General features: G+C 42.9%; 1 pseudogene; it reads left to right on the forward strand.

Annotated features, from left to right (window-relative positions):
• Positions 1–264: 264 nt before the first annotated feature.
• LOC102990024 (60S ribosomal protein L26-like) lies at positions 265–703 on the forward strand (annotated as a pseudogene).
• The last annotated feature ends 13281 nt before the right edge of the window (positions 704–13984 follow it).

Genomic DNA, 13984 nt, shown 5'->3' on the forward strand with positions numbered 1-13984 from the left:
TGAATAGGTGTACCCCACACAGGGGAGTCTGGCAGAGAAGGTGAGCAGCGGCTAGAATGGAGCCAGCATTACACTCCCCAAGCTGTGTGCATCTCAGTGCATAACTGGGGCCCCAGCAACGTGGGGACCAGTACAAAAGTCTTCACTGAAACGTCTCTGGCTTTTATGTGATTTACCAATAAAAGCCTTGCTGTCAGAAAGCATCTTTCTTCTTTTAAGAATGTGACCAAAACAGTGACCATTGCTGAAGTACCAGCAGCCAAAATGAAGTTCAATCCCTTTGTGGCTTCTGATGAAAGCAAGAACCAGAAAAGGCAAGCCAATGTACCTTCCCGCATTCACAGAAAGATTATGTCTTCCCCCTCTTTCCAAAGAGCTGAGACAGAAGTACAGTATTCGATCCATGCGTATCCAAAATGATGAGGAAGTTCAGATTATGCGAGGGCACTGCAAAGGGCAGCAAATTAGCAATGTAGCCCAGGTTTACGGGAAGAAGTATGTCACCTATACTGACTGAGTGCAGCGAGAGGAGGCTAAAGGCACAACTGTCCATGTGGGCATTCGCCCCAGCAAGGTGCTTGTCACTAGACTAAAACTGGACAAAGACCACAAAAAGATCCTTGAACATAAAGTCAAATCTCTCCAGGTAGGAAAGGAAAAGGGCAGATATAAGAAAGAAACAATTGAGAAGATGCAAGAATAAAGTAATCTTATATACAACTTTCATTAAAAACTGTTAAAATGAAAAAAAGGAGAATGTGGCAAAATGTGTGTGATAGAACACTAGATGAAAAAGTCAAGGTGTACCCAGTGTGAATAAAAAGATGCATATGTCCAGAAAACAATGCTGGAAGCCAGTGCATCAAAATGTTTACAATATTAGTTTTGGACCGTGGAGTTATAAATGATTCTTATTTACATCCTCGTATCTTTGTAAATTACAGCAAACATGTATTTTTCTCCGCATGTGTGGAAAGCACTCCTCTCTGTTCTGCTGTCAGAGTTTTATATCCAACATAACTGTCAACTCTTCTATGAAACCTATTTCGTATCCTATTTTCTCCTGTACCAGTTCTCTCCACCTTAACCTTTTCCAAGTTGGTTCTCTGCCTAAGACTTCTCCTTCTTGACCAGAAGAGGTCTCTGCTGCGTCACTCAAAAAAAGACAAAGCTTTCTTTTTTTTTTCTTTTTTAAAAAATGTTTTGTTGGTTTGCATTTTTTTAATAAGGTAAAAATTCTTCAGTGCCTCTGAAACTAACAAAATTTTCAAATAGAGCATTTTATCAACGAAGGGGAGCTTAAACCCTTTGGGTACTCTCATCAGTGCCTTGCACTTTACTGAGCCACAGAGCAATTTCATCTGATATGTAAAAATTTGAAAACTAAAAAAGAGAAAACAAGGGAGAACACATTTAAACAGGAAAACATATCTTTTCTAGGGACAAATTAAAAGCCATCAGTAAAGCACTTCCGAGAGCATGGACTTCGGTTAGGCTGACCTGGCTTTGAATTTTGACTTCACTACTAACTGTGTGGTTTCAAGCAGCTCCACGCACCATATTCCTCTCTCCCAGTTTGTCATCTGGAAAATGAGGCTACAGATAGCTCATTCGTAGAGTTGTAAATAGTCTGTTAGGGAACATAAAAGCGCTTAGCGTGACACTAAATAACGATGTTTGGATTCTTATTAGGCCTGTGGATAGACATATGGGTTGGGTTGGGAGTTAAATTTTAGCCATACCATGGCTTCTCCTGACTTAACTATTTCTACAAGTTATCTAACATTGGTAAATACCATCACCTAATAATGTCCTATGTTCTGGGTTCTCTGGGTCTCAGAAATCACATTAGATCCCGTCTGCTCGCCTTTCCCTCCCCGCCAAAGCCATTCAATCATACCTGTTCCTTGTAGGTAGATGGTAGTATCTTTAAGAGCTGTCCCCTCTTTCATTGCCCGTGAAGAGCTACTCTCCTCCTTACGCCACATTTCTTACGGTTCTGAGATGGGGCCCCCAGATTTGCATTTTTAACAACCTTCCAGGTGAGGCTTATGTGTGGACCACACTCTAAGTACTGTCAACATGTCTAGGAGGTGCCGCTATACAAGAAGCATATGTAGAACTTCCTTAAACATTATAGTTTGTCCAAAGGTAATCAAAGCCACAGCCCACGTAGGTGATACAGATTAAATAATTTGGGTCACAGGTAAATGGTTTTCATTACCTATAAGCCACTTTGGTGCTGCTGCTGTTTCATCAGTTCAGGCTGTTCCTTTTTATTGCTGAATAGTATTTCATTGTATGAATGTACCACAGTTTGTTTTTTATTTTTATTTATTTATTTATTTATTTATTTATTTATTGGCTGCATTGGGTTTTCGTTGCTGCGCAGGGGCTTTCTCTGCGGCGAGCGGGGGCTACTCTTGGTTGAGGTGAGCGGGCTTCTCATTGCAGTGGCTTCTCTTGTTGTGGAGCATGGGCTCTAGGCACGTAGGCTTCAGTCGTTGTGGCTCATGGGCTCAGTAGTTGTGGCTCACAGGCTCTAGAGCACAGGTGCAATAGTTGTGACACACAGGCTTAGTTACTCCACGGCATGTGGGATCTTCCTGGACCAGGGATCGAACCTGTGTCCCCTGCGTTGGCAGGTGGATTCTTAACCACTGCACCACCAGGGAAGTCCCCACAATTTGTTTATTCATTCACTCATTGAAGGTCATTTGCCTTGCGTGTTAGAGGTCCCCAAGACCACTTCCAGTTTCAATAATTCACTAGGAGGACACGCAAGACTCAGCATGTAGTCATACTCATGGCTATGATTTATTACAACAAATGGATATGTTACCAGATCAAACTTGGGTCCACTTGCCGGCCAATCTACTGACAGGCCAATCTCCTGACACTGGGTCGTGGTGAAGGAAAGTGCAGCGTTTACTGCAGGCCAACCAAGGAGTTCAGGCAGCTGGTGTTTAAAAGGCCCAAACTCCTTGAAGGCTTTCAGGCAAAGGTTTTTAAAGACAGGGTGAGGGCCGGGGTCGTGGGGTGTGTGATCAGCTCACCGACATTCTTCTGATAGTTTCATGGTGAGGTAACAGGGAGTCAATATCATCAACATTCTGGTTGCAACAAGTCTGGGGTCTACATGCTTGTGGGCAGCACACAGTTAACTTCTTCCACCTGGTGGAGATTTCAGGATCTGCAAAACAGCTGAAAGGACATGGCTCAGAATATTATCTATAGCCCTTGACCTTGGTTTAATGGCTAAAATATTATTGTTTTGTCTTGCTTGACTCTTTTTCTTTCTTTCTGCATTTTCTCACTTCTCTGGTTAAATTTACTCTTTAGAATTTGGGGAAGGCCTAAGAGGCTAAAGTTTTTCTACAGACAAGAGGCAGGCAGGGGACATGTCGGGGTGGGCAGGTTCTCTTCTGGGAGGGCCCCCTAGGGTCCTGCTCAGTTACAGATACAGAGCAAAATCAGCAAAGGAAAAAGGCACATGGGGTGAAGTCCAAGGGACAGAGAGCACTAATTTCCAAGAGTCCTCTTTCAGTGGAGTCAAACAGGGCAGACAGACTTAATTCCCCCAACAATGAGCTGTGACAGCTCTGCTTTTAATTTGATCAGGAAAAGTAACTTGTTCAGCCTTTGGTCTTTCTGGAGATTTAAGAGAATACTTTGCAGGTACAGCAAGGTTCATTGTCATCCAGGTATTAGAGGACAAAAGTCATGTTTGCATTACAGTTATCCTAAGTGATTACTAGATGATCAGTCCTCGACTGATGCTACCTTCCAGAAGAGAGCTAATCTTTAGAGAGTCAACGAAGTCAGGGTGGTTTCCAGGAGGATGCAGATCTGAGCGATGGGTATGATGTGAGCCAATGAGAACTAGAAAGGACTTTCTACACATGGGAAAAGCATAAATAGAGGAAATGAGGAAGGGAAAAGCCACTGCATTTACAGAATGGTGAGAATATCCTGGGCAGAGAAAAGTTTCCTGGTGGGAAATAAAAGAAGGTAATCTTAGGAAAAGGGATCCAGCTTATCGAGGACTTTCAATCCCCAAATTAGTGATCGAAATAGATTACTATAGAGAGTTATGTTAATGATCATGACAGAGTTTGAGAAAAATTAATCTGGCAACACTTCAAAGGATGGATTGGAGATTAAGAGATGAATAAACTTGTTTGAAAATAAACCCAGGTGAGAAGGCCCAATTAGGATCAAAGATATGTGGATGGGGAATAGGGGGCTCCCTCGAGACAGTTTATATTGGGGTGAATGAAGCACACAAGCAAGGCTTGAGCACATGGAAATAAGGTCAACTGATTCTGGAGAGGAGTTTAGTTGCACTTGGTAAGTTACCTTTATAAATGAGGTCAGTAAGGCACTATAGAGCCTTTTTTTTTTTTTTTTTTTTTTTTGGCTGAGGCTGCTGGTGGGATCTTAGTTCCCTGACCAGGGATTGAACCCCGGCCCTCGGCAGTGAAAGCGCAGAGTCCTAACCACTGGACAGCCAGGGAATTCCCAATTAGAGCCATTTTAACCTCCAAGAAAAGTTATAAAACACTTTCTACTAGAAAGACAGATGATAATGCAGAGGGGGAAAAAATCAATGTGTGGTACGGAAGTAGCAAGAGGTGCAGTGTTTTTTTATGGTGAAGTATTTTAAGAAAGCCATTTAGTATGACTAATCTGTTTTCTCTTTCAAAGATAGTTAGTTCATTTCAGTATAGCCTAATAAGGAAGGAATAAATAAGGCACCCGAGGTCAAGATTGGACCTGCTTTGTTAACTTATAAAAATTCAAGAAAGCAGTAATATCTAAGAGCTCATACATTCATATCTGAGATCTGATACATTCGGAATGAGCTATGAGCTGATGTGGGGCTGTATATTTTTAACGAAAGCCAAAATGACATTTTTAAAAAAAATTTATTTTATTGAATTATAGTTGATTTACAATGTTATGTTAATTTCTGCTATACAGCAAAGTGATTCAGTTATACATATATACACATCCTTTTTCATATTCTTTTCCATTATGGTTTATCACAGGATATTGTGTACAGTTCCCTGTGCTATACAGTAGGGCCTTGTTGTTCATCTATCCTCTATACAATAGTTTGCATCTGCTAACCCCAAACTCCCAATCCATCCCTCCCCCTCAACCTCCAGCAGCCACAAGTCTGTTCTCTAGGTCTGTGAGTCTGTTTCTGTTTCATAAATAAGTTCATTTGTGTCATACTTTAGATTCCACATCTAAGTGATATCATATGGTATTTGTCTTTCTTTTCCTGACTTTGCTTAGTATGATAATCTCTAGGTCCATCCATATTGCTGAAAATGGCATTTCATTCTTTTTTATGACTCAGTAGTAAGGAATGACATTTCTAATCATGCCATCAACTCAAATTTTCTCAGTGCAAAAACAACATTAAGATGCTTTGAAGATGTACAGTGTCTTGAGGAAGCGGTGGTCAGAGTAAAAGCCAGCTGCTGCCTGTGTCGTGCTGCTCTGTCAGATTCACAAGCTCAGTTTCTCCCTTCCTCTCCTCCTTCACCCCATTCCCCTGGCAATGGCCTTCCTTCTGCACTTCAAACATGCTAAGTTAGTCCCCATCTCAGAACTACCTGCAGTGTTCCTCCCAAGATTTTCCCGTGGCTGCCTCCTTCTCATCATTCAGTTTTGTTTGTTTGTTTTAATAAATTTATTTATTTAATTTATTTATTTTTGGCTGTGTTGGGTCTTTGTTGCTGCGCGTGGGCTTCTCCCGAGTTGCGGCGAGCGGGGGCTACTCTTCATTGCAGTGCACGGGCTTCTCATTGCGGTGGCTTCTCTTATTGTGGAGCACGGGCTCTAGGCGCGTGGGCTCAGTAGTGTGGCTTGCAGGCTCTAGAGCGCAGGCTCAGTAGTTGTGGCACATGGATTTAGATGCTCCGCGGCATGTGGGATCTTCCCAGACCAGGGCTCGAAGCCGTGTCCCCTGCATTGGCAGGCAGATTCTTAACCACTGGGCCACCAGGGAAGCCCCATCATTCAGTTTTTAAACGGTAACCTCTCCTCAGGGAGGGAAAGCAGATGCTGTTGGGGGCCCTGCCCATATGCCTCTTTACAAGCTGTGCATTCATCCCCCAGATGCTGTGGGTGTTGGCTGCTCATGACTCAGGCCTTTGTCCTTTTATGGGGAATTGCTCTTAGCCGGCAGGAGACTCCTCACCCGGCAGGAGCCTCCTCACCCGGCAGTGGTCCCCCAACAGTGGAGATAATGGCGGTGAGTTACCTCCCCCACCCAGGGGAGGGCGGTGGACAAAGGCTAAGTGATGAAAGGATGTAGCAGCCTCCTCACCTCTGGGTGGCACAACTTCTGTGGTGCAATTCACGATTCAGGGCTTCCCATGAGATCAGGCTGAGACTAGACTTCTCCTAAAGCCATATCTTTGCCGAACTTCATCCCCTGCTGTCCCCTACTTTTTTCACCTAATAGGTTTCTCTTTAAGATCATTTAAGCGGGAATTCCCATCTTAGGTTCTGTTCACAAGAAAGACAGCTGGTGAGAGAAGTGGTCCTAGGAAGCCAACTGGATCTAGATTTGGCGTTGGATAACTCATCCACTAGATGGCAACCTGTCTTTGGTAGTGAGTGAACTATTGTTAGTGCTTGACTTGCTGTAGGGGTGCAGTTGCTAAGATTTTCACCTGCAGAGAACTAGGACAAATATAGGTAGAAGAAGCTGCATTAAATTGTGCAATGGCTCTGGTATTTAACATGTATCAGAAAAACAGGGGAAAGCTTGGTACACAGGAATGCTTGGACTATTTTTGCCACTTCTTGGGAGTCTGTAGTTATTTCAAAACAAAAATTTAAAAATGAAAACAAACAAACAGCAATAATGTAAAAATAATATTATATCCTAGGTGGAATGGTGAACATTAGTACCATCATTAAGGACTTCAGGGATACAGAAGTAATGGTTCCCATATACCCCCATTTGATTCAATAGCTTGACCTCTTCAAAAACCAAATTAATTGTGGCAGATGACATGGACTACCTGAAACTCAACCAAATAACCCCGATTGATGCCACTTCATTGAATGTGGTACCTTTATTAGAAGAGATTAACATTGACGTTGGTATGTGGTGTAAAACCCTAACCGACATCTATATCCTTTTCTATACCCATCAGAAAGGTGAATCAGTAAAAGTTTGCATTCACAAGGAATGGATAATAGTATACACAGTCACAACTTTGCCTTAGGGCTACTTTAACTCTCCTACTCTCTGTCATAATATAGTCCAAAAGGATCTGGATCATGTGGACAATCCACAGAATTTTACATTGGTCAGCTATATTGATAACATGATGTTAAGTGAACCTGATAAGAAGGAAATGGCAAGTGCTCTGGGATGCTGAAGTACACTTCAGAAGGTGGAAAAAAAACCTAAAAAAAATAAAGGAGGCTGCCACACTGGCAAGGTTTCTAAGGGCACAGTGTTCTGGTACATCCTAGGACATCTCCTCTCTGGTAAAGGACAAGTCACTGCACCTTGTGACTCCTGCCACCAAGAGAAAAGCACAGAGCATGGTAGGCATTTTGCAGACAGTATTTATGACATTTGGGAACACTGCTCCAAGATATTTAGTGGGTGATGAGGAAGTTTACCAGTTTAAGTGGGACTCAGAGTAGAAAAGGGCTCTGTAGTGGATCTAGGTTATGGTATAAGAAACACTGCCTCTTAGGCCGTATGACCCCAAAGATTCTAGGGTACTTGATGTATCTCTGGTAGATAAAGATGCTGTGTGAAATACTTGGGAAGCCCAGATATGAGAATTGCAGGGCAGATCTCTAGGGTTCTTGGGCAAGGCCTTGTTACTTGTAGGAGAGAACTATACACCATTCACAAAACAGCTTCTGACACACTATTGGGACCTGGAAGAGACTATCTGATTACGAGACATCAAATGACTATGAAACTAGAGCTGCTCGCCACAAGCTGGGTTTGGTCAGACCTACCAAGTCATAAGATTGGGTACACCAGCAGCATCCATCATAAGCTGGAAACAGTGTATCTGAAACTGGGCTCAAGCAGATCCCCGAAGCATAATAAAGCTGTGCAAACAAGTAGATCAGAACAACTACTACTTTGGTTACTCTTACATAAACACTTTTCCTTCAGCTCATAGCTGTAGCCTCTTAAAGTTTTCCTAGGACTAGCTGATAGAGGAGGAAAAATCTTCTTCTTGGCATATGAATACACGTTGAAAATAGACTACTAGTACGCTACAGCCCACTCGTGCTGAAAGACGGTGGTGGAGGAAAATTGTCTCAGCGGGTAGAGTTTCAGATGGTTCTCCTGGTTATCTACTTTGTGTGGAGAGAAAACGGGCCCCCAGAAAAGTTATTCACAGATTCATGGGCACTAGCAAATGGCCTGGCTGGTCAGTCAGTGGCTGGGAAAGAGCAAGACTGGAGAATCATGGAGCAAGTCTGGAGAGAGCTCGTGAGTGGATCAATGGGAGTGGGCAAGAAGCACTGGTTAATGTCCACCAGGGAGTGTCGGCTGCAGGTGAGGCGCTAGCCAACCAAGGCACAGGAAGAGTCACCCAGCAGACGTCAGCCAGCTTCAATCCTCAGCCCCACCAGCCCTTTCACAGTTGGCTTATGAACAGAACAGCCATCGATGGGGGTTATGCATGAGTTCACCAGCATGGGCTCCCGCTCCACAAAGCTGATCTAGCTACTGCTGCTGCTGCATATCCAACCACCAGTAATGAAGAGCAATGCCGAGTCCCCCGGACAGCCCAACCTCTTGAGAAAACCAGCTAGCTATATCAGACACCCTTCATGCTGGGAAAGAACAACAATTCATGGTTGTATTTATCATAACCTGAGGACCACCTGCAACAGTCAGAGCTGTAGTTTGTTCCAGTAACCCTTCTCTTATAAATACCAGAAATTGCACCCACCAGAATGTTGGAGGACCTGCGACCAGATGGAGTGACATTACCATGAAAAACAAGTGGCTCTGAGTGGTACAAAGTGTAGACTGTAGCAGATGCAACTGGTGCCTTCCTGGATCCCCTTTACAGGCTGGTGTGCCAGTGTTGGCTGCTAATGGCTCACACCTGCGCTCTGCCCCAGGGGCCTGCATTTGGCTGAAGGGAGGTGCTTAAGTCAGAGATGACCCTTCCTTCCACAGTGTACAGAGACATCTGTCTAGCCGTGACTACATTTCCCAGCTTCTCTTGCGACTAGATGGGGACATGGGAATAGTTCTCACTGAGAAGTATTGAGGTGCATTCTCTCAAGACCAAGATTGAGAAGATTTCTCCATTTGTTCTTTCCCCTTCCTCCTCCTGCATGCAAAGGGCATGAAAACCCTGGGAAGAGGAGGCCACAAGATAAAAGGAGCCTGGGTTCCTGAGTCACCATGTGGAAGCTGCGACCAATCAGGAACACATGTATTGTTAAATGACTGTGGGTTCTTTTGTTACAGCGGCTGCATTACTCTAATACCCTCTACCTGTGAACTCTAACGGGATTCCTGACATACTATGAAGTGGGACTGGATGCTTCTGAAGGCCCCTTCTGATACAGATTCTCTGGTACATTTCTTCTGAAATTTATGAATTATTGTACTTGAAGGTTATGTTGTTAAATAGTATCATTTAATTATCCTATAGTAAACATAGTAAAGTTTAAAACCACTGAGTCAGAAGAACTGGATTCCAGCTCTGGCTCCTCTACCAGCCTGTTATAGAGTCTGGAAAATATAACTTTACCTCTCTGAGCCTCAGTTTCATCAACTGTAAAATGCAAATAAAATGCAATGTGAATGAGGACAATATGACCTCTAAGGTCCTTTCTAGCTCTTGTAGTCCTTGCTTCTCTGTATAGTATTAAAATAAATCTCTTCAAAGAATGTACAGCAACAGCTCTTTATAGCCTGGGAGAAGTGGGAGCACAGAACTTTAGTGCATTTTATATTGCCCTAAACTTAACCTGTAATAAACCCTTTAATCACAGTTATCTTTTATTGTTGGACTTCAAAATTTGTGAGTCAAAGACACTGGGTTCTTTGCTATTGGCTCTAGATATAGTCAAATTGTCTCGAACAGCTCAAATACTCCATTCAATTGAGGCAGTAATTGGGGATGATTTGTATCAGAAGTTGGAAATAGGGCCAAGTGAGTTCAGTGGGAAATGGCTGTTTGGCAATGCCAAGAAACACTCCAGGGCACTGGGCCATGACCATGTCAGTGACACATAGCCCACACTGACAATGAATCCAACAGTAAACCATAAGCTGATTGAAGTTTTGTTTCCTTTATAAACAAATAGGCGTAGCTGTGTTCCAATAAAACATTGTTTACTGGTTTCGGTTATTTATTTTTTTTAAATTAACAAACATAAAGAAAGTCATTTAGAACAGGGGTCCCCAACCCCCGGGCCACAGACCGGTACCAGTCCGCGGCCTGTTAGGAACCGGGCTGCACACACAGCAGGAGGTGAGTGGCAGGCAAGCAAGTGAAGCTTCATTTGCCGCTCCCCATCCCTCTCCATCACTGCCATTACCGTCTGAACCATCTGCCCCCCACCTCCCATCCGTGGAAAAATTGTCTTCCACGAAACTGGTCCCTGGTGCCAAAAAGGTTGGGGACCACTGATTTAGAAGGCACAAAATTATTAAAGAAAAAGTTCTGGAAGCTACTACAGATAAATCTGTTTCCCTGGTAAATATCAAGTCTTCTGACATTCTGTGTCTCTGAACCACATAGTTTTGTTTTTTTGCGGTACGCGGGCCTCTCACTGTTGTGGCCTCTCCTGTTGCGGAGCACAGGCTCCGGACGCGCAGGCTCACCGGCCATGGCTCACGGGCCCAGCCGCTCCGCGGCATGTGGGATCTTCCCGGACCGGGGCGCGAACCCGTGTCCCCTGCATCGTCAGGCGGACTCTCAACCACTGCGCCACCAGGGAAGCCCTGTTTTGTTTTGTTTTGTTTGTACTGGACAGAGCATTTAACTAATCTCTTGGTGTTTGCGTAAGGAACCTGGGCCAGCTGTAGATAAGGAAGGGATTGGAAAATATCTGGGGCTTTCTCTGACGTTTTTTTGGGCTGCCTTGCGCCTTACCCACTGTAGAATATGCTGATTTTCTCACAGGTGAGGATGATGAGCAATTCTCAGAGGTCAGAGGAGCTGCTGCATTCAATCTAGGTTGTTGGATTATATCTCCCTGAATGGCCATGCACATTTTTGTCAGCTTCTAGGGGTAAGATGCAGCTCCAGCAGTGATATCTGGTAAAGCACCTCAAGGGACAGAAAAGGCAGATGATCTCCTCAGCCACTTTACCAAGCATCTGGCTCTGTTCAGCTCCGCCACAAACCTGGCTCCCAGTGTTGGGCTGTCCTTGCACTCCTAATATTAGTGTAAAGAGGATGGCTATTTCCGTAAGCACTGAGAGCTAAGGCATTGCTGGCTTTCACTGCTGAGGATCTGTGGACAAGTCTGATGTCTCCTTACATACAAATACATCAGATCACGAGAGGACACACTGAAGGATCCATAAGGTGTCTTGGACATGCTGTAAGGACCACCCAGACTTAAAATCTGAGCACCATCAGTCCCCACCCCGTGACCGCCTTTTACCTTCTATAGCTAATCATTTGCCAATTTATGTTTATTCAACATACACAAGGTTTTTCATTCCTTTCTAGGGCTACTCTCACTTACTTCAGGCCCTCTCACTGACACTGTAATATTAAATTCTAAACTGCATTTCCAGCCCCAATGCATCTTAGACGTGCTAGCAGACGAAGCATTTGAAACCCGATTCCTATCATGTTAATTTCTGCTCAATCTTTCTCAGGGGTTTCCTGTTGCATATATAATTATGGGTGACCTCAGCCCCACATCTCTTAAAATTAAGCTCAAATTTGCATTTTCCAGCCTTAATTTCCTAGTACCTATTTCACACATCCAACTCTAATGTAACTACCCAGAAAAGCTGAAACTCTCTTACATATGCACCGTTTTTCATATTATGCCTCAGTTGTCCTTTGAAACTTTTTCCATGTGAGTAGGGGCTGGTTTTGTTTTCCTTCACAACCTCCACTACTCCAAGTGCAGAGCCATTTACATAGCTAGTTTTCAGTACACTTTTGTGGAACTGAATTAGAAAATGAACTTCTTCAAGTACAATCCAAGATCCATTCTCTCATAGTTATGTGTCGGATGTTGTTCTAGGGCTAGGGATAAAAAAACTGAACACAACAACGGGAGTAAATTTATGTCCTCATGAAGCTCAAATGGGGAAGCAGGCGTAGGAGATGAAGACATTAAACAAATAAATAAGCAACATACTTAAAATGTCATATGAAATGAGAGCTATAGAGAAAAGTAGAGTTGGGAGGGGGATGGGAAGTACCAGAAGTGGCTGGGTTGGGGAGAGAAATTTTATTTATTTTTTTATTATTTTTTTTTTTGAGAAATTTTAAATGATGGTGATCACAGAGGGTCCTTCTGAGAAAGTGACATTTGAACAAAATACTTAAAGGGTAGGAACTTGTGGCTACTGAGGGATAAAAAGCATTCTAAAGATAGGCACAAGACAGACAGAGGCCCTGAGGCAGGAACTTTTGGTGTTCTAGTAATAGGTAGCAAGGAGAGCAAAGTGAGCCAGGAAGCGTGTGGTAGATGAGGGTGAGGGTCTCAGTGGACCGTAAGCTATTATGAAGACTTTGACTTTCACCCTAAGTCAAATGCAGGGACTTTGCTGGGCACTGAGCGGAGGAGTTCCCTGATCTAAACTGATAGGCCAGGGTAGAAGCAGAAAAACCACTTAGGAGCATCTATGATAAGCTAAGATGGTGGCTTGGACTAAGGTGGTGGTGAAGGGTTTGAAAGGAGGTCAGATTCTAGAGGTATTTTTAAAATACAGCTGATAAGAACTGCTGATGGTTTGAATATGGGATGTGAGAGAAAGAGAGAACCAAGGATAATTCCAACATTATCCCTGAGTAAGTAGAAGGAAGTTGGCATTATCGATATGAGATAAACTATGAAAGGAACAAATTTTAGAGAGTAGGATGGAGGGCAGATCAAGATTTTTCTTAGTTTATCAGTGATAATTTAAGGTAGTTCTGGTCTTATCCAAAGTTTTAATTAGAATGTTCCTTTCTAGCACACCCTGAATTTTATCTCAAAACCTTTTTTTCCTAGTACTCTTATAAAACAAATCCCAGAAACCATAGACGACTGACAAATTAAATTACGTTTTAAAAGTTAGTACGGCAAAAACTACCAAAAGCAAAGTCTACATAAAAATGACAAACCATGAAACAATATTTGTAACTCATATTATAATCCTAGGTTTCCTAATATATAAAGAACTCCTACAAGTATATAAGAAACAAAAATAACAACCCCAAAAGAAAAATGGACAACGGATATAAACAGATAGTTCATGGAAAAAAATGCCTTTTAAGCATAAGACACTCAATGTCACTCATTTAAAGCTATAATTAGATAACTTCTTCCCTATAAGATTGATAAAGATCAAAAAGGTTAATAACTCAAGATATTGGTTAGAGTATAAGGAAATAAGCGTTCTCATATATCAGCTTCTATGGAGGACAATTTGGCAACATCTGTCAATTTTTTAAATGCATATACTCCGACCAAGCAATCTGACTTCTAGCTAGGCATGATAGAGGTATAGTCACATATTTCTGAAAATATACACACATGAGGTTATGAATTACAACATGGTATGTAATTTAAAAAGATTCAACACAACTTACATATACAATAATAATAGAGTAATGGTTAAATAAATTGTGGTATATCCATTGTAAACATCCATTAAAAATAATAAGGCAGGGCTTCCCTGGCGGCGCAGTGCTTGAGAGTCCGCCTGCCGATGCAGGGGACACGGCTTCGTGCCCCGGTCCGGGAAGATCCCACATGCCGCGGAGCGGCTGGGCCC

Source organism: Physeter macrocephalus, chromosome 8 (genome assembly GCF_002837175.3).
Source record: "Physeter macrocephalus isolate SW-GA chromosome 8, ASM283717v5, whole genome shotgun sequence".
Lineage (NCBI taxonomy): Eukaryota > Metazoa > Chordata > Mammalia > Artiodactyla > Physeteridae > Physeter > Physeter macrocephalus.